Source organism: Pieris napi, chromosome 12 (assembly GCF_905475465.1).
Source record: "Pieris napi chromosome 12, ilPieNapi1.2, whole genome shotgun sequence".
Lineage (NCBI taxonomy): Eukaryota > Metazoa > Arthropoda > Insecta > Lepidoptera > Pieridae > Pieris > Pieris napi.
In genome coordinates, this window is record NC_062245.1 from 7,898,356 (window position 1) to 7,919,185 (window position 20,830).

At 32.2% G+C, this 20,830-nt stretch overlaps 1 protein-coding gene across 3 annotated transcripts in view; it reads left to right on the plus strand.

Moving 5' to 3' along the window:
• Positions 1-20,830, plus strand: part of LOC125054477 (somatostatin receptor type 5-like) — a 113,563-nt gene that overhangs the window by 58,712 nt on the left and 34,021 nt on the right. For all 3 annotated transcript variants that reach the window (XM_047656405.1, XM_047656404.1, XM_047656403.1), the window contains one exon: positions 2,471-2,529. The gene's annotated coding sequence lies outside the window, so the exon portion shown is untranslated. The remainder of the gene's footprint in view (positions 1-2,470; positions 2,530-20,830) is intronic.

The window sequence follows — 20,830 nt, forward strand, 5'->3', positions numbered from 1 at the left end:
ATTGAAAACGCTCGGTCCACTGAACTGTCTTTGAATAATATAAAGAAAAAATATATATTATAATAGTATATTAATAATAGTATATTTATAAGGATACTAAATAATCACTAAAGTTTAAAAAAGTCATTCTTATTTTAAAGTTAAACTATATTTGTGAATTTTATTTATCGGAAAAATATTTTAATGTAGATCGGTAGTCGTTTTTTGCATGATTTTGTACGAAATAGTAAACTAGCGTTTATAATACTATATTATAAACAAAATGGTTTTCTAATTCGGGTTTTGTATGGCACATAGCGTAAGTTTGTTTCTAACCACCTACTATTAAAAGTACTTTATAAAACCTAACCTATACTTATTTCGTTTGGGTTCATTACTATGAAATATGTCACATTTTATTGTAATACCTTACTACAATTATGATTGTAATTAAGCCGTACAACACAATAGATATAAACAAAACACCGTGCGCCATTTGTCAGTCCGCCCACACACTATCACTTTATAGACGCAATCAGCGCCTGAAGATTGCTTTTCGGTTAACAATTACGCTCACTGTGCTCGTATTTTTAATTATGTTCCGAGGTGTATATGGAAGCTATCGAAATTGTGTTGTAATGGCCCAATTGGGTTATTATAAGCAGCAACCGAAAATGGTACGAATAAAGTGCTAATTTGTCGCTTTGTATTTATCGTAGTATGTTAATATGGCCTATATTAATATAAATATTTTGTAAATTTTTTGATTATCATGAACATTACTTTTATTTAAAATTAAAAAAAATGTTTTCTATACTTTGTTATATATGGTTGTTTTTGTTAATTTTAGAAGTTTTAGAAAAAAAATTAAAAAAAGTTGAATATTTGTTTATAACAACTTTGTAAGTTAATAAACAATAGAAATGTTGATTAAAAAAAAATTTTTTTCTGTTACTTTATAGAGGACTGTCAATTATGATTTAAAAAAAAAAAAACATTTTTTAACTAATTATTTAAACAATAGAAAATTAAAAAAATCGATTATAAACAATTAAAAATTGTTATTAAAGAAAAAAATTTTTTTAAAAAATCATAAAATTTTTAATTTAATAAAGTTGTGTTAAATTTTTTTTTTAAATATTGATTTAATCAATTTGTTTAAAAAAAATTTATCAACAAATGGCGGGATTTTTTTTTTGCAAATCAATAAATATCTTGTATTAATAAAAAAACGATTATATGATGATTTAAAAACAAAAAAATTTTTTTTAACAACATTACATGGATTTTTAAGTTTTTGTTTAAGTAAAAAAAATGTTATAAACAAAGTATAAATATTTTTTTAACTTTTATGGCACGATCTTGTTAAGTATGTATGTAAGAAAGGCTCTACGAAGCGAAATATTTTTACGACCATTATTTAAACATTTTTTTTCACTTACAATTAAGACGGTCGTTCGAGAAAATTTCGTTAGTTAACAATTATTTAACTTGTTGAAAAATTAACTTTAAGTAAAATTTTCAACGGGAATAAATTAATTATAGTGTTCAGAACACACCATAATTTTTTCAAATTTAAAAAAAAATTTCAATACCTTAAATAAATTAATTAATATGCCGTAGTCGCTTTTGACGCCACGCGCGAATCCTAAAAATGTCACCCGCAGACCTATTTTCAGCGTTAAATTAAAATGATAAATAATGGAGATAGAGTTCCGGGAGTTAGAATCTTCTTTCAGAATCTTTATTTGAAATTTCTTAAATATTAATACTTTATTAAATATTGGCAAAAAACTAAATGCCATTTTTTTTTCATCTTTAATTGTCTATAACTTTTGCAATTTTTTATGTGCTAATACACGCTTTTAGCACATTTTTCTAGACGTCATTCCGGATCCAATGAGCTATTACACACATAATTTTAAGAGCAGTATCTCTATTTTGTTCCATTTTCAACTTGTCGACTAGACTACGTCTCTTCAGCTGTATTGCTACAAGGACAGGAAGCATTTTGTCTAACCCTGAACTTGTACGACCGTGATTAGATACGACAAAAATCCACCGTGACCTGTCAACATCTGGGTAATCAATCCCGTTGGTTTTATTACTTTAATTATCCAAAAGGCCGAAACAACATTTGGAAGGAATAACTTAGTTATTAGGTATAAGGCGTTACAAATAAATAAAAATTACTAAGGGAGCGTGACTATTTTTACATATTGGAATAATTGTTTAAAGAGTTAAGCAATTATTAGTAAATATAATGTCGCGATTTCCTCCTTTTTTTAGTCCTTAAATATAAAAAATAAGTTAAATTAATCACTATTGCCACAATTCTAGCGTTCTTTGAATGAAAAAATTAGGTAAAAAAATTCTAAGATTGCAGGTAACTATGGGGCTTGACTATTTCATAATTCTTGACGATAAATTATATTTAAAATGTTGAAAAGTTAAATACATCTAAACAGACATGATTTATATTTTGTTCCAGATATTGTTGAGAGGCAATTAATATTCACAAACTACGCCCGAAGAAATTCCTCAGTCACGGTATGTTTTCATTGGTTTTTAAATGATTAACTATTTAGCTGTAATTGCGTAAATTTTTGTGAGATTTAGATTTTAGTTCAGGCCAATCGTAATTATTTGTATACTTTCAGTTTCAACTTAGGTCTGGGCCTCAGAATTAACAAATAAGACAAAGTTTAGAATGAAATGAAATTATAATTGAAAATACAGCTTTTAACGGCAAGAGAAATGGGAATCGGGAATCTGTGCCCTGTCTATCAGTTTAAAACTGAATGATTTAAACTTTTTAAGGTTTTTTTTGACGCGCACAATTATATTAATGTTCTTCTAAACCAACACGATTAGGGATATATATTACGAAGCAATTTTAAGGGGCTAGCTCGCGAGCCTTCTGGCAGTGAGTGATTGTCTATAGGTTGCAGTATCACTTACATTACGTGCCTTGCCGGTTCGTTGGCCCACAGTGCAAGACATACGTAAACAATCTATAAAAAAAAGAAATCGTTAAAATATAAAAAATACAGTTAATAGGTGAATGAAGTATGTCTCTCTTCAACTTGGCAATACGCCATACGACATAACTGCACTCATACAATGAATGGAAAGTAAAAAGGTCAAATTTTAAAATGGGGTTTTCGTCTGAATTCTTTTAAAGTAGGCAGTAATTTTGAGCTTGATTTGTTATACGTATATCTATGTAAGGAAGTTAACACTGGCTACTTAAATATTGTTGTTCGATTCGTTAGTATCGTTAATGATCTAATGTAATATTCCATTTGTTATCTTAAAAGAGATTTATCAGAAGATAATAATCCTAGATAATAGTTACTTTATTATCTTATTTTATATTTGAATATAAAATTAAAATATACGTGCGATTAAGAACATATATATATTATATGAAGTGGCTCTACCACCTATTACGTCTGCGCCTCAGATTTCTGTATCTGTTCAGTTATAATTTGTTTTTGGGAATAGGCAAGTATGATCAGCCTTTTGTGCTTGACACAAGTCGTCGACTTTTTGCGCCTAACGCATGCCGTTTCCTTCACCGTACTAGTGTTCAATGCGATAGACAAAATTCAGTTATTCACAGCCGAGGTTTGAACCTATGACCTCAGGCATGAGAAACTCTGAAACCAGCTGCGCAAGGATGACATGTTATATACGTTAAATTGACGCCAAACGAGAATCTTGATTCCGACAAATATATTTTCAGTATAGTTAAAGTTAAGAATGAATGTTTTCGTCTATGTTACTGGTGTAACATAGACGAAAACATTCATTGTAAGTGAAGATGAAGGGTAAGTGAAGAATGATTTAACAATCCAAATCAATCAATATTAACGTAACACACATAGCTTACTAAAATTGCTGTAAGATAAGACAAAATATAATATTGGAATGACAAATCTAGTATCATAACAAGTGGTGGCATCGCGTTCATATTTCGCATATCTATAATACATCAGATTGTATATGTAAATTAAAATGATTGAAGTAAAGTGATGGGATTAAGGGAATGTCTCGCGCACTACAGGCAGAGATTACTGATTACGTGCCTGGGATCAAACAACAATCGTTTCCTAATATTTACCAGCGAAAGTGCCTATCAGAAACTCTGTCCAGATCGCTGTGATATATTGCTCACGTTTCAAGACAAATTATGCTACGGTTATAGCATTTATCAAATGATTGCTTTTCGTGTGAATTACGAAAAGTAAGCATTCGTAACTGGTAACGTTACTTATTGGGATTGGAGCAGTGTCAGCCAAGTGGCTTGAGCGCCCCTCAACCCTGAGGTCGTGTGTTCGAATGACGGCATAAATGGTTTTTTTTCTATGTGGGCAATTAACACGTGTTCGTACGGTGGAGCAAAACCGGCATGCCTTACATCTTAAGATGGGCATGTCTGAAGACATACTGACTGATCTGAACAGACTGATCACCTATATGTCTATTACGAAACAAATACAGTGTGCGTTCCGGACTTAAAAATTGGACTGTTTTCTTTACATCTAAATACAAGAAACATTTTAAAATTTAGAAGTGTGCAAGGCCAGTTCAAAACAGCCAGTGTGTTAAGAGTTTTTTTAAACAAATCATAGTGGTAGTAAGTAATACGAGCACACAAACAAAAGTAACGTTCATTTAAATTTAGATGCTTACGCATAGAAAATCCTGTAATGTTCAAAAGAGTTTGTATTATAACCTGCGTAGTTGCATCTACGGACGTCGAATGATACGTATTCACCCTTATCATCGCTATTTCCATCGTTCCACAACTGAGCGTTTATAGAAAATTACGAGTTGCGTTGAAGGAACTGCCTATTGCAGTATTTCCGAACGTATTAGATTTTCAAGAAAACAGCATACCGGTACGAGCATGCCCTCAATTGGTAAGCCTCCAACCTACTTGCCCTGTTTAACACACTCAAAAAAGTTAAAGTGGAAATGGGCCGGTCACATTGCCCGCGTTTATGATGACAGATGGGTCAACAATACCCTTTCTTGGAGTGGTCTAGTGGGAAGAAAAAAGAGAGGAAGCCCACTAGAAACCTGGGAAGATGAAATAAAATAGCGGGGTAAGATTGGAAAATAGTACCAAAATGAGAGACAAATGGAAGAATTTGAAAAAGGCCTTTGATTCCGCCGCAGGTCTTTTCTAATTAATTATAATCACATAATTGTATGTTATCCTTATACAAATACTCAAATATATGCTATTTTTATATTTTTTTTATTGATATAAACAAGGCAATACTCAATATTTATTAGGAAAGGAATCAAGAAACTATCTCTGTCCCGATCGCTGTGAGATATTGCTCACGAAGCTAGAAAAATTGTTGTACTTTTATTTTTCTATCAAATGTATCCCAAGAGTTGTACGAAAATAAGTTGAGTAGCGAGGCTTAATTTGATGGCACAGCGCCATTTTTTAGGCTGATCTTTCTAACAAAGAATTAACATAATATAACATATTTTAATACGTTCATTCAGTTTCAGTAAATAACATTAAGATATACATCCAACAGTTACTTAGGTATTTAGTTTTATATTTTAACTTTTATAGGTCTGGGCCTCAGATATATGTATCTGTTTTATGATTATTTGTCAATTTAATATGCGTCCTTCATCGTTTGAGTGAATGTTAAATGCGAATGTTAAATACATCGAAAGAAGTCTATTGGTGCACAGCCAGAAATCGAACCTACGACCTCAGGGATGAGAGTTGCACCCGCACTAGGCCAATACTGCTCTAAGTGCCGTTAGAGATTCTGTAAACAACTCGGATTAGGTACAGCTGTATGTCAGTAACAGAAAAACAATACTTCAAGTAATGATAATTCATTTCTCAATATTTCATAGACACAACTCATTTTACTTAAAATATTAAAGAAATACTTATTTTTATACGCGACATGTCAAAATAATTGGGTTAAAATCAGTGTGAGCTAATCGACTCTAATAACAGATGTTTTCAATCAAGAGACTCATCTTGTGACGTGTGTGTCGTAAAACAAAGGAATGCTCAAATTGCCTCCAAGCAAGTTGTATGGACGGTAAACATTGTATTTTGTTTCCAGTTTTATGATAAGCAAAGCGACGTTAATGTGTTAGCGGCGCTTAAAGATGGGTCACGGTTTTATTGCAATTTCATTACTGCCACAGTTTAAAATAGTCAGTTTGTTAAAATAATTTAAGGATATTAAATTAATAAAAGGCCAACAAAATTGGTAATTTATACTGTATGTATTCATACTGTTAAAGATCTCGCAAGTTTGTAGGCTTTTAAAAATTGGTCAGGAAATATCTTGTTCCATATAATGATGGACCTCTAACAAGTTTATTTTGGCGAAATACAGTCTCATTAGTAGAGATAAAGACAATTTAATTGTCTTTTGCTAGAGGGCTCGGAAGTTTGTTGCTGGCCTTTTAAGAATCAGTTCGGAAATATTTTGGTCGGTTTGACAGTCAGATCTCTTAGTTCCTTTTTTTTGGCACTCTAACAATATACATACTAAAATATATCTATGTAAAAAAACAAATATTTAAAGGAGATATATTTTATACATATTTTTTTCCCAAATAAAGACTTGTTTCAATAGAAGTATCTATTTATATATTTTTGTTTCAATGTTTCGAGCTACTCCTTTTGCGGCATTTACAAACTATATACCAGTTAGATATACCAGATACAGTCCACTAATAATCGTACAATTTTGTTCTGGAACCATCGCAATACAGTTTTCATTTACCCTTATAAATGAGGCGCGTCATTCCTTTCTAGAACAATACCTGTACAATTCCTTCGACCGGCAGTTCCTATAGTTAATAGTCAGAGACTGTATTTCATTCTACCCTCTCGCCACCCTCGGCTCCAGTAACCTATATACAATTCTTTGTGACCGCAACATTCGCACAATTTATGAGTTATAATTTTGATTCACAATATATTGTGGCGATGAAAATATAATTTCTATTTCGGATTTTATGAGTCACAACTCGGAATTGCCGTATTTTTTTGTGGAACCTTGAGCGAACGGTTCGTTAGATGACCTACTGAACTGTAGTCTTTATAATTTATTTTTTCTACATTATAGTGAATTATATTTAAAAAATCATACATGTTGCATCGTGGACTTAGTCGATAGTGTATTGTTAAGCTTAATACAAAACTTAAGAAAAAAATAAGAATAACTACCACACAATTAAATTATTAATTTAATTATATGCATCCTTTTTATAGGTAGTGTATTATTATTATTGTTTATAGGTAGGAAAAAAATATAATGAGTTTCCTAAAATAAGAGAAGCACCCACTTTTGGTCGAGCCAAGTAGTTTCACATATTTCACTCTGCTTTGTGTGTACAGAGTCATTGTGTCTAAGTCATGTTTACGAACGAGGAATCTTTAATAGTTGACTTTAAAAAGTAAAAAATCCTACCGATAAAAGTACATCAATGTATCAAACAATCACACAAGACTTTACATATAAATTACGGGATTACTATACATACCTAAGATTTTAGAAAGATTCATAATCAAGTCATTTTAAATTCATGTAAATTAATTTTGCGGTTGCGTTTACTATAACCCTTCATCTAAGGTAATATAGTTAACGCATGTTAGTATTATTTCAAAACGTCCATTCGTTGCCACCTTCAATATTTCGGCTTCAAATCAAGCTGTCTTCAAATATAAATCGGTCTATAGCTTCTCTTCGTGCTGCTGTTATGGAGAGACCAGTGATAATCGTGACTTGGTCACACCAGCTGGTTGCGATCTGCCCCGCGGCCTTTTGACTTTCACCTTGCCCACGACAACCAGCTTGTCCAGGTTATCTGGTTCGCGACGGTCGGTATGACAAATATAACCCCTTAAGTGCTGCTATGAAATTATAGATTCAATTCGGAAATTGTGAGTAATTCTAGTAGCTAGTTGCTATCCATGAACCCCGACTGCGCGCGCAACAATGTTTTTTTCGATATGCGCCAATTAATACTTAATGATATGGTGAGGGAAAACATCGTAAGGAAAACGTCTAAGATACAAAAATTAATGGCGTGTGTTCGGTACAGATGGCTGATCTCCTACTGGCCTATAAAAATTGATAAAAAATATACATAAAGTTTTGTGCAGACTAAGTTGATCTTAGCTAGTTTATTATTAACGAAAAATACTTAGTTTTTTCAAATATTGTAGTTTTGATTATAGACCCAATTAATAGACAAACAAGATAATAAATTGTCTATACGTAAGATAGTATTGTCTTTGATTAACATAACCTTTACACATTTAAAGAAAAACGCTTTTACCGGATTAAAGTTATGTATTATTATAAATTTACAATTATTTGACATAATTTTAAATTTATCCGACGTTTCGCGTGCTTTACAGCGTGCGTGGTCACGGTGACTGAAGACAAAAGATGTTGAATGTCAAAAAGTATCACAGCTGCAGAGAAAGTTGCATTATCTGTATTTATTTCCCCGGAGTTGGTATCGACTAAAATATGGAGGGTTTTGGCAAAAATAGCTCACGGTGTCCTCTATTTCTAAATATACGTAAGATAAATAAAATAATTTTTCATACAGTTGTCATTAATTATTTAACAATGTTATATAATGTTTCATTCGTTATATTACAGTATAACCCAAAGGCTAAAATTATTCAAGAGGTTAACAAAATGCAAACAATAGTCGGCAATGGGAGATCAGACGTGTAAACATACAATATCGCCAGCATAAGGTGTGGTCCGCATTACAGGGTTTTTTATAGTTTAAACAAAAAAATAATAATAAGCATGCATAAATAAGAAACGCTTTTCACTAAAATGTTGTACCTAATCAGAATAACTTTCAACACCACGAATTGTAGTTAATTTATAATAAAATTATAATCACAAATTTAGTAGCATATTGCTTCGGTAATTCGGGGCAATTCCGCAATGTTCTGTAATGATGAACATCGAGATGATTCTATTAAGGATTATTTGGCATTATTATTTTCATATATGGAACTTAAAGCGGACGTCGAGGCGAAAAGACTAACGTAGTGAGAAAATTCACAACGGTTTTGTCGTTAAGGTAAGTTGTTTGATAGTTCATATAAAGCAATAGTTATGAACTTCATTGTTAATAGTGGGTAATAATAATAATGCCTACGCAGTGCGGCCGGAACCTTACGTCGGCAGCCGCTGGCCTCTTGACAATCATAATAATGTAATGCGCGAAACTGAATGTATTCATGTTGGGCTCGGAATAATGTACGCTCTGAATACGAAATACGATTCTATTGTCAATGTTTACTGTGTTTCATTGAAATGTCAAATAGATCGATAATATTTATATTATTTTAGTGTTTACTAGCTGGCCTGGCGAACATCGTACCGCCTAACAGTCGATTCTTTATTTTTTTTAATACATATTCTGCTACTCGTACATTATGTCAAAAAATAAAAATTTACCTTCCCGGAACCCCTCCACTAACACTTGAACTTTATGATATGGAATTAAAGTTCAAATTGCCTTTTAAGTAATATAACGAATATTTTGTATGGGAATATAGAAAAGTGTTGTTTTAAACCTTTTAACCCAATTTTTTTAAGTTTTCTCTCCGTAAGAACCATCCTCGTACTTCAAGGAATATTATAAAAAAAAATCAGACAAATCGGTCAAGCCGTTTTCATGTTATGTCGTGACAACGGAAAATGGGTTTCATTTTTATATATATAGATTATCCTTATCTGCACACCGCATAGAAGTTAAATTAAAATTGCTCGGCGTAAAAATATTTTTTAAAAACAAGTTTTTTCCCACGCAATTTACTACAACAAAACATGTTTGGCGCCAAATAGCACCTACATCTGCGTGAAATGCGAATGCGCGGTGCGCGCGCAAAGTAATCGCCGGCATAGATAAGTAAGCATGTTATAGAGATGGCGCGCGTTTACAAAATGGCGGAACATTATTCTGTTGGAGAAATAATATTCGGTTTTTAATTTCGCTATTGATTAAAATTTGTAAATATACATTTACATTACATTGATAGTTATTGTAATTAACTTAAAAATAGCTGACAGCGCCTGTGATTTCATACTCGTCTTAGAGATAAAATAAATTCATTATTCAGTAATGTATAACATAATTTGAATTTGGAAGGACTAATGCAAACTCTAATAACTAAATAAAAGTTTGAAAGTGCAAAGTTGTATTGCTCACGGTAGTATGAGAAAAGGTTAAACAAATTAATTAGATAGTAAAGATCTATAAAAGTGGAGGCCACAAGCAAATAGAATGAACTTAGATTAAAAATAAAAACAAACTTCCCAGATTAAATGTCCTCAGCTTTTAAACACGCTTATGGTTAAAAGCTCGTTTACGTAAGTTCCGATTTAAAAAGTTTTTAAATCTGAACCTTTCAAAATGTGTTTTGAAACGGGAAATAATATTTGTAAGAAAAATAATCGTTTATTATTTTATTGCCTTCTTACTATTACGCTATTATTAATAATGTTAGAACAAGTTGCTAAAACCTATTTTAAACATTAGATGACAAAATATATATTTAATTTATTTAGTTATAGTTGTAGATACCAAATATATTTAAGGTTGTTGTCTATCATGCCTTTTATTACGTCCAGTACCAAGGGCGCAATAAACTTTTAGGTCTGAGCCTCAGATTTCTGTATCTGTTTCTTGATAATTTCTAACAGGCAAGTAGGTGATCAACCTTTTGTGTCTGATGGTACGCCAGTTTCCTTCACCATACAAGCGAGTGTTAGTGTACAGACGGCACAAGAGCCATAAGGCCAACATTACTCATTACGCGTTCTATTACTGTATACTATTAATTTCTTATAAGTAGGTTTGCAGGTGTATCGTTTACACAACAATTTTATTTTACGTCTTATCTCTGATTTCACTTATAATAATTTTTATACAATTACACATTGAAATATAAATTGTTTATTAGTAATCATAACAATCAAATATACAGTATTTACAATTTTCTTTACCTGCATATTAATAATAAAAATTAATAAAAATAAATTGAAATATCGTGCTTTAAATGACTCTCTTTATCGTAAACATTAAGTCGTTCTTTTGTTTTTTAATTATTAACACGTGTTATGTAACCTAATAAAAGTTATAAATATTAGTTAATAATTAAAAGTGCAAACTAAATGTTAGCAATCATCGCACACTTGAAGCCCTTTAGTTTTTCTACATTCTAAAATTGTAATATAACATTCTCGTTTCCGATAATGACCAATAGGACACTTATATTCTTTTTAGGTAACAGAAGTTTCACTTCGGAAGAACCCTTAAATAAGTCCACTTGGTTTTTTGTTAATCCAGCGTCGCAACCCCATTACCCCTAATTTTATGTAAGATCATGCTTTAAACGTTTAAAGCCAGTTGACACCCAGCTTCAAACATAGAGTTTTATTTAAAATACATTCGAACATCCCTCCAACAACCGCCAGCGAACATTACTCACGCCTCAATTTTATTTTATTATAAATTTTTGCGCCACCTTTGTAAATCACTTCTTAAACAATAATTCTACTATTCTCATATTTTATTCTATTTTGATTTCATTTGCGAATTATGCGACATCATAAATTTTATGATAGTTTAAAAAAAGCCTCTCATACAATACTTTACTCACTTTACTGCTACGATAATAAATTTAATACCTGGCTTATGATGCAGGATAAGTAGATAGATACAGAGATAGTAGAAACAGATATCAGAGCGATGACCATAACTTGCATTTTTGTGCATATGCCGTGGCATGCAATCAACCGTACCGGGTCATTATGTAAATTGTCTCTTTCTCTTGCCCTTTGCAGGGAAGCTGTTAATTCATATAATTAATATATTTTGTAATGAAATTTATATTTTTACATGTGGCGTCTACACCGGCCCTACATCTCTTCCGTGTTACAGTTGGTAACGCATAGTATGTTTAATTTTGAGGTCCGATTTTCGGTCAAACAACAATCCTTATCAATAAAATAGACAAAACTGCTTATTTGGTACAAGCGGATACAACAGATGTCATTTATTTTATGAGACAGGAAGGTAGTGGTACGCTCTTCTATTGAAGGCCCCTAAGTCGTATCTGTTCGGAAATACCTGGATTGGCAGCTGGTTCAATAAAGTGGTGGTGCGCAGCTAGAAGTGTCCTAAAAAGCGCTCTGTCCTGGAAAGCCAGACATCAAGATGGAACGCGTGCAATTATTCATTCAAAGTAAAAAGTCCGTCCTATATAGATTATGTGATTTAATAAATCGAACACAACGTTTATTCAGTATTATTTTTTTTATTTTTTTTTTAAAGACAATTCACACCAATTGACCTAGTCCCATGCTAAGCTGGTGAAGCTAGGGTACTATGCAACGGATATACATACATATTATAGATAGATAGACATTTAAATACATATTGAAACACCCAAGACCTAAGCACAACACCAAATGCTCATCACATCGATGTTTGTCTCAGCCGGGGATCGAACCCGGGACCCATGGTTTCGCAGTCAGGGGTACTAACCACTAGACCAATGAGTCGTCAAAAAAATTATATTTTATTATTTGAGTAAAAGGGGAGGAGAAAATAATATACAAGTGAGTATATTATTTTCTCCTCCCCTTTTACTTTCCCGCTTTAGACTAAAAGTGAATAAATATAGCATGCAGTTTGTGTTATTTCCAAGATAAAACGCTTTGTTGACTCATTTGCATTTCTTTGTTTATTTTAACTTAGAGATTATCTTCCATTTTGTAGTTTCTATGTAGAACTAAATATTATAGAGATAGTAATAAAGAATGTGTAAGGATTCTCCACACGAATGTCTTCCATCATAAATAAGAACTATTCACAGTTCACTCTCCCCGAATATTGCCACCCTTGTCGGCTGTCGCAACAGGGATGTCTACATGTGTATTTAATTAGCTAAATAAAGTTGGCCGAGAAGTGCGTAGCTCGTACAATTGTATGATGTATTTAACTATTCTTTGTCTGATACGCGGTATATGTTAAGACGTCTTTGAGCCATAAGTTATACATATATTATGTGCAAACAAAATAATCCAATCATAATTAAACATAGCAGTTGTGATCAAGTTATGCCTCTGTATTAATAATTTTTATGATTATTTTTTACGAGCAAGAGGTACATCTGATGTTAATTTATATCTCCGACCCTAGGCGCTAATAGTACCAGAAGGTTTTTTGAAGAACCCTAAGTCGAACTAGTTAGGAAATACTTCACTGGGCAGCTAGGTTATCCATAGCTTCTGGTATATATGTTACTGTAAAAGTTCGAACTACGGTTAATCTAAGATTTAAGTGCAAGTCTTAGGATTTACCGACGTGAGTTGGTAAATGTAAGTATTTCTGAAAATACGACGATTTTTTCGAGCTTTTACCATCCGAATTGGTAGAACTTCAATTTACTGGAATATCTTAGGATTTTTTTTTATTTTTTTTTTTTATTTTTTTTTTAAAAGACAATTCACACCAATTGACCTAGTCCCATGCTAAGCTGGTGAAGCTTGTGTTATGGGTACTAGGCAACGGATATACATACATATTATAGATAGATATATACATATAAATACATATTTAAACACCCAAGACCTAAGAACAACACCAAATGCTCATCACATCGATGTTCGCCTCAGCCAGGGAACGAACCCGGGACCCATGGATTCGCAGTCAGGGGTACTAACCACTAGACCAATGAGTCGTCAATCAGTCGGATTTACTGCAGTTCGAGCTTTTACAGTAACATATACATTACCTACAGTGGTGTTTTGCATTTTTCATTAGTTCTACCCGAAGTTAATATTAATTTTGTATTTATCGCTTGAAAACTGTAGCCAGCCCTATTCCCCAATCTGAGATAGGTATTCGTCAAATGTATATTAGTGCATCGGGTCAAAACTCGTATCAACTTCAGACGGAGCAATTTTTACTTCATTTTGTCCGACTCACTGAATTATTACGCGAATTCACAAAGTTCGAATCGACTTTATTCAAACTTTTTTACTGAATTCACTGGGTAGTTAAATAAAAAACAAAGTAGCTTTTACGGCTTTACGATGGCACTAACTTTTTATTGTTTTATCTTTCTTTGTGGTTTGATTTAACACTATACATTGTTTAGATTTTAGTGTTCCAAACAAAGTCATTACATATTTAATTGGAAATGTAATTTCGTTCTAATAATAAATCAAATAATTTTAAGGCTTTACTCAAACAGCATCAGTATTGGCCTAGTAATTTCAGCGTACAACTCTAATCCCTGAGGACTTACGCTCTGTCTATGTGCGCTTTTAACACTCGCTCGATCGGTGAAACCTATTGGACTATTTGGCTAAGGCATACTATGTATTAAAAAACAAATGACCATGAAACAGATACAGAAATCTGAGGCCCAGACTTAAAAGTTACGCAACTAGTTTTTTCTATACTCAAACTAGGAACTGAATATGCTATATTTTATAACATAATCATTTTTAGTATTAATAAATACCAAATTTATCTCTAATTTAAAATGAAATTTTTGCAATTGAATAGTATCATAATTATATTTTTTTTGTGTCACAGCAATTTAATTCCATCAATTAAAATATTGAAATAACTTGACGTCTGGAAACATATTTGCGAGTAATGGGACATTAAGTTGCCGCTACGAGAATTGCGTGTAGCGATTTCATTAAATTAAATACAATTATACACATAAACTAGAGAAATTACATTTCTTTCTCTATATTATTTAAATGACCACGTGCTAATTTAAATGTTATTTCAACAGTGCCATTTTGATATGCCTTTGAACTGTTTATATTATTGAAATAGAAAAATCCTGGTATGGACAAAAATAAAAATATGTAATGTAAGAGATTTAATTACGGTTAATAACACTATTAACGTGTTTAGATGAATCAAGCGAATATTTTTGTTATTATTATACTGGTGTAATGGCTAAGGCAATCATTACGTGATTTTTTTAAGGTTAGACCACCTGAAACAGTTTTATAATGTTGAATTGACATAACATAAAATCTGATACAGAATATTGTAAAATAGTTTTAAGTTCCGTTCCCTCTCTGTAGGCAAGTGATGCAAAAATAACACTCATGCACTGTAGCCCTCACAAAGCGAACTCGTTATTTCTAAAGCCTTTTAATGCATTTTCCTATGTTTCCGGAAAATGCGCAATGCGAATAGTGTTAGGTCTTCTCGTTTACTTGGTTCTGCCTTAATATTTAACACACAAATATTTAACACAAATTATAATTAATATTATATTGTAGTATTAGTCATTACATGGCTTATTCATTACGTTCCCTTTTGAATATTCTATGAACTTATCAAACTTTCGGAGCACAAGCACAAGATTTGTTCGAGTTTTATAATTTTATTAATATTGTCGTTTACGTCCTACTACAAATTAAAATAAAGTTTCTCTAATTTAAACGAATTATTTAAATGATTTACATAAATCCACGTTTCTAGTGATTAGTTTTTTTCGTAAATTTATTTATAGAACATTTTAAAGACTTTAATCTTCATAGTGTAAACATCGTAATGTTAACATAACAGTGCGAGTGGCGGCAATTCGTTCAAAATGCTAATGTTTGCTGATGCGCAAGAGACTGATTGATCGCTTATGTTAAGGTCCATTCACTGAGCTACACGTGCGCTTCCATATAAACATTGTCCTGAGACCTTGTATTTTTACATATTATTGGATATCTAAGATGTTTTTCCCTATTGATCTAGCATTTATAGTCAAAAGCCGCAAGGTAATAGCCACGTTTATTGGGAAATCTCTTTTAGTAACACGATCAAAACAAACTTATTGTCGTATAAGTTAGTCGACTTGATCATAAAGGTCCCGTCTTCACAGTTGAGGCATAAAAATATCAAGATGTTTTAGTTTACTTGAAATATGTTAATTAAAAAATAATTATAATTACATACTCTAATTTCATCTATATATATAAAAGAAAGTCGTGTTTGTTACAACACTTATAACTCGAGAACGGCTGGACCGATTGCCATGGTTTTTGATTTGTTGGATTTGTTACCGTCCCGAATAGCAGAATAAGCAATAAAATATCGGATAAGTTATCGAATAACAATAAATAAATTAGTTAATTTTACGAATGCAAAAACCATATGGTGCCATCTGTTGACAAAACTACGCATCATTTTACGTCGAATTCGTGTCAGTTCAAGAAATTCCGATCTTGAGGTGAATGATTAGATTCATAACCATGCTTTGATCCTGAACAAAAGATGTTGGATATCAGAAAGTGCTTAACATGCAGTATCGCCATATTGACGCTAGAGAGAAGATGCCTAATGTGTAAAACTGCCATTCTTCTTTCGCAATGGCTAGCAATAAAACATTTCTGTATTTGCAAAAAAGTTGTATTAATGTAATACTTAACATTAATGAAATCCTAAAATAAGCTAAATTAAAGTAACAACGATATTATAAGGTTGTAGGGCGGAACGAAGTTAGCCAGGTCAGCTAGTTATTTATAAAAAAAAACTTTATTTAAAAATGGAATGTGGAAAAGTAACATATTTACTAGATGTCATCTGTACTAGGTAAGATTTTCGGACGGATTCAATTAAATCTCTATTGAGACTGTTTACGCAGGATATATTATATTGCACAGGTGTCTTCGTTCTTCTTGTCTTTTGACTGTGATTCTCTATAGCTCTCATAGTTGGGACAGTTGTCGGACCCAACGAGGACAAGGCTAGTTCAAGCAACAGCTTTTACGTATTCATTCGAGGCCGTCCATTTCAAAGACCGCATAATTCCCAACTTGGTGCTGAATTCTTGAAACTGTTTGAACATTCTGATAGTTAGTGATGCTACATTTGGGAGCAAATATAAAAGAGAACGAATATATCGGTTGTCTGTAAAGTCGGTTTACTGACGATAGTTGAACGTGACAACGTCATAAGAAAATACTGATGGAATGGTTGCATTTTCAAAAGAAAATTTTAATTTTATTTGTTTGATAGATATTTTGTATTGATATAGAGTAGGTAAATGGAAATCACAATTGAATTGATCAAGTTACATTTATTTGTACACATAAATACAATTATGTCAATTTTTGTGTGCAAGCGAGAGCGCGGAACGAGTGCTCTCGCTTGCTTTTCAAGCCTTAAAGGGAACGCCTCAGAGGTAACGCCGCATGAGTCATGTTTTTTCGTGCGTGCAGCCGGCTCCATCGAATTATAAGACGTTGTCACGTCAAAAAACAACTAAAATTCCATCTAAATGTAAATGACAATACGATATTCACTTCACATCGGAGTTTTTCTGAAGTTGTCCTGTCGGCTGAGACTTTGCAGGTATGATAATAATGTTGTGGTTTGACGACGCGACACTTTTACAACTTTCCCAGATAACTTCTTCCTTACAACAGTAACTATTTGTCCCTAACTTTGGAAGATTACAACTTGTTTGAAACAATTTCTTACGCTATTTTTATATACTCCGCTGGCTTTGCGACCCATAAAGTGTCATGGCCTCCGAAACGAGTATCTTCCAGCGCTCTTTTTCCTGTGCCACCTCCCGCCAATTGCTGGCTTTAAGCTGCAGCATTTCCTTCGCCACATAGGTCGATCCAGCGGTACCTAGTCAGACCTACTGGTATCCAACCACTAGGCCGGGTCAAGTAAGCTTCCTTCAGCGCCCGATCTTGGCCCATGCTCTGAAGGTGCTCCAGCCAACATAGTCGATTTTCTATTTGAAACTGTATAAAAATCGAAAAAAAAAACAAATGAAAATGGTGGAAGTCTAAACCACAGAGAACTTAATAAAAAAACACTAGTATTAATGTACCATCAAATACGTTATTTTATTTTAAACAATATCAGCATGCTTGAGTCTCCAGGATAAAAATTAACTCTGAAATCATAAAACTGTGAATATAGAATTTTATGAAAGGCATAGCTCGCTGGAAATATCCAGAGCCAGATATCAACGAAAGTGGGTTCATTGGCGAAGCAAGAATGCGAATATAACAGGCCCACGATGTAGGTCAACGGAACTAAAAGGGACACAGTGAAGCACGAACAGTTTCTCTTTAGTTATTTTTTGTCTGTAACGGGTTTTAAAATAACATCGTCGTCGTGGTCGATTTACTAGAATTTTTTCAATGATAGGAAAACCTGTTTAAAAATGTTATCGAAGTAAATCGGTTAAACATAAAAATAAATATTTATGTAACTATATGAGCGTTTTAGATATTTATTTTTAATTAGCTTAGGCTTAAACGAACAAATACCTCAAGTGATAGCTACAATCTAGTATATAGACATCTCATAAAAAATATACATAATTCTTTGGAGAAGAAAAGAAAGTATTTTCGTTTTGTAAATAAACATCTATTTCTAAAAATATATCTCTAAGAAAACAAATATTAAAACCTATTGGTCTAATTGGTTACAAGTCAATACCTTTTAATTCTAAAGCATTCAAAGGAAAATTATTTGTTCGATGTACAAAATCCACCGTCAAAGGTTAGAAATTCAATTTAGCACTGTTTAATAAACTTTATATTCGCATTTGACATTTTGATATTTCACGAACTTTTATGACCACATACAATGCAACTTGATCGATAATATTAATATATATAAGATAATATATATTAATATATTTGAGCACAATAGCTGTAATCTTATTTCAATCTGCAAATTTGAATATCCGCAGGCGGTGATCCGAGAACGCGTTGACACGTAAAAACGTACGAATAGGGAGTAAGAAGTCTGATGCGACCTTATATAAAGACCAGAAAGATAATGTTTAACATTGTGATAAAAAATCATAATTTTTCAGATATCCTATCTCCTAGTCACCTCATTATAATATATTATTTGGTGTTACTTTATGGTGGCACTAGGTGGTACCTACCTGTATACTTACTGTAAATAAACAATATATGATTAAAAAAATAAATTTCTTTATAAAAGTACTCACCTGTCCTTTGATCGCAGAGTAAATAGAATTTGATAAAAGGATTATTAAGGAGTGCAGTGCTTTTTTCTTCTGACAGATTCTAATTTATTTTTTATTAATAAGAGGGTAAATGTCAACGCTTATATAGATACTAGATACAGTAGTTGAGGAGCTTAAGTTGCTCGAATATATAGAAGTGAAATTCATGGCTCGTGTAATCTTGAGCGGATATCCGGCGCGTGAGATGTAACATGTAACTATGCCCGACGGAGAAACTCTCAGCTTTGTTATTTACATACAACTACGATTAGTGGATGAGTTGTTAAATGGTTAATTTATTTCCTTCAATTCCTCCAATTGTATTGTATTAGTCATTTAAGTAGGCAGTCCTAACCGAACATCGTACTCAACATAATTGTCTATTGTCCGAGTACTTATCTATAAAATTATTTATTAACAAACGCAAAGGTTGCAAACTTCAGTGCGCTGTTCTTAAATATCTTTTATTATCTATATCATAACGTCATCATAACAAGCTAAATTCGAAAGAGAACATTTTAATGATTTAAAACATCGTCTTACTTTCGAAATATATCGTTTTTCACATCCACAAAGTCAAAAGACTCCAATAGCGCGATTCAAATTTTTGTTTTCATTGTTTTAAGATTTACGTATAAAACCCCTAGAATCACGGTATTTTGAAGTAAACATTTCCTTCAATTGTAAGCAAATACAAAATCTGATTTTTACACTTAAACTTTGCTAAAATTGCGATGCTTTTAAATACTTAAAATAAAGAATTGAGCACGTATTAATAAACTATCCGAGCGAAAGAAAAACTTTTAAAATCAGCGTCCGACGTATAAATGAAGATCAGTCACGTGGTGAAACTGTAACCTTTACCCACGTGACCGGTGCCTCTGGCTGCACGTTGCACTTCTCACATGTGCTGACACAACCATAATCAAGCCACGAGGACACTGTCATTATCCTTCTCATATAACTAATGGACTTAAGATCTATTGTGTGTGTTTAAACAAGAAATGGAACTGGCGACATTATGATATGACCAGGCCGGATTAATTAATTAATAATTTAAGAATCTATATTCATTTATTTAGCTGTCTATACAGCTAAATGAATTTCTTATTAATCTACACCAATTTAATTTACATCACGTAGTGATAAATTTTATAATTTATCCCTAATATATTTTATAATAATTTTTAGTTCTTGCATAACTTTTCTGATATATTATTTAATACTTAATTGCACACAATACTCTTACAAGACAATATAAATGGAAATTTCTTAGTTAAAAGGCCTTATGTAAAGGTGCGTACAGACTATGTAACATATTATATAACTTGTGTTTTATAACACGTCCACATTATGTAACCTTGTTATTCAACATTATAACATCAAACAATACTATACACATTAGAATAACAATGCAATATAACAATGTTATGTAACCATTTTAAAAAACAAAAGAAAAACAAAAAAACGTAGATGCTGGGTTCGTCCTAGCATACATATCAATAACATGTTATTATAACATGTTTTATAACATTCAGTGTCCACATTATCTGAAACATGTTGTATAGCAATGTTGTATAACATGTTATGTTATATAGTCTGTACGCACCTTTATAAGCGATATTTCAAAATTTAAAATTTAAATTTAGTATATTTTTATCTTGTACTCCAAACCAAATTTTTAATAAAATGGTTAAAGATTTTGTTTTATCGGGTCTTTGAGTATAAAAAGTAGGTTCACGTTTTGTCATGCGAGAAAACACGTTG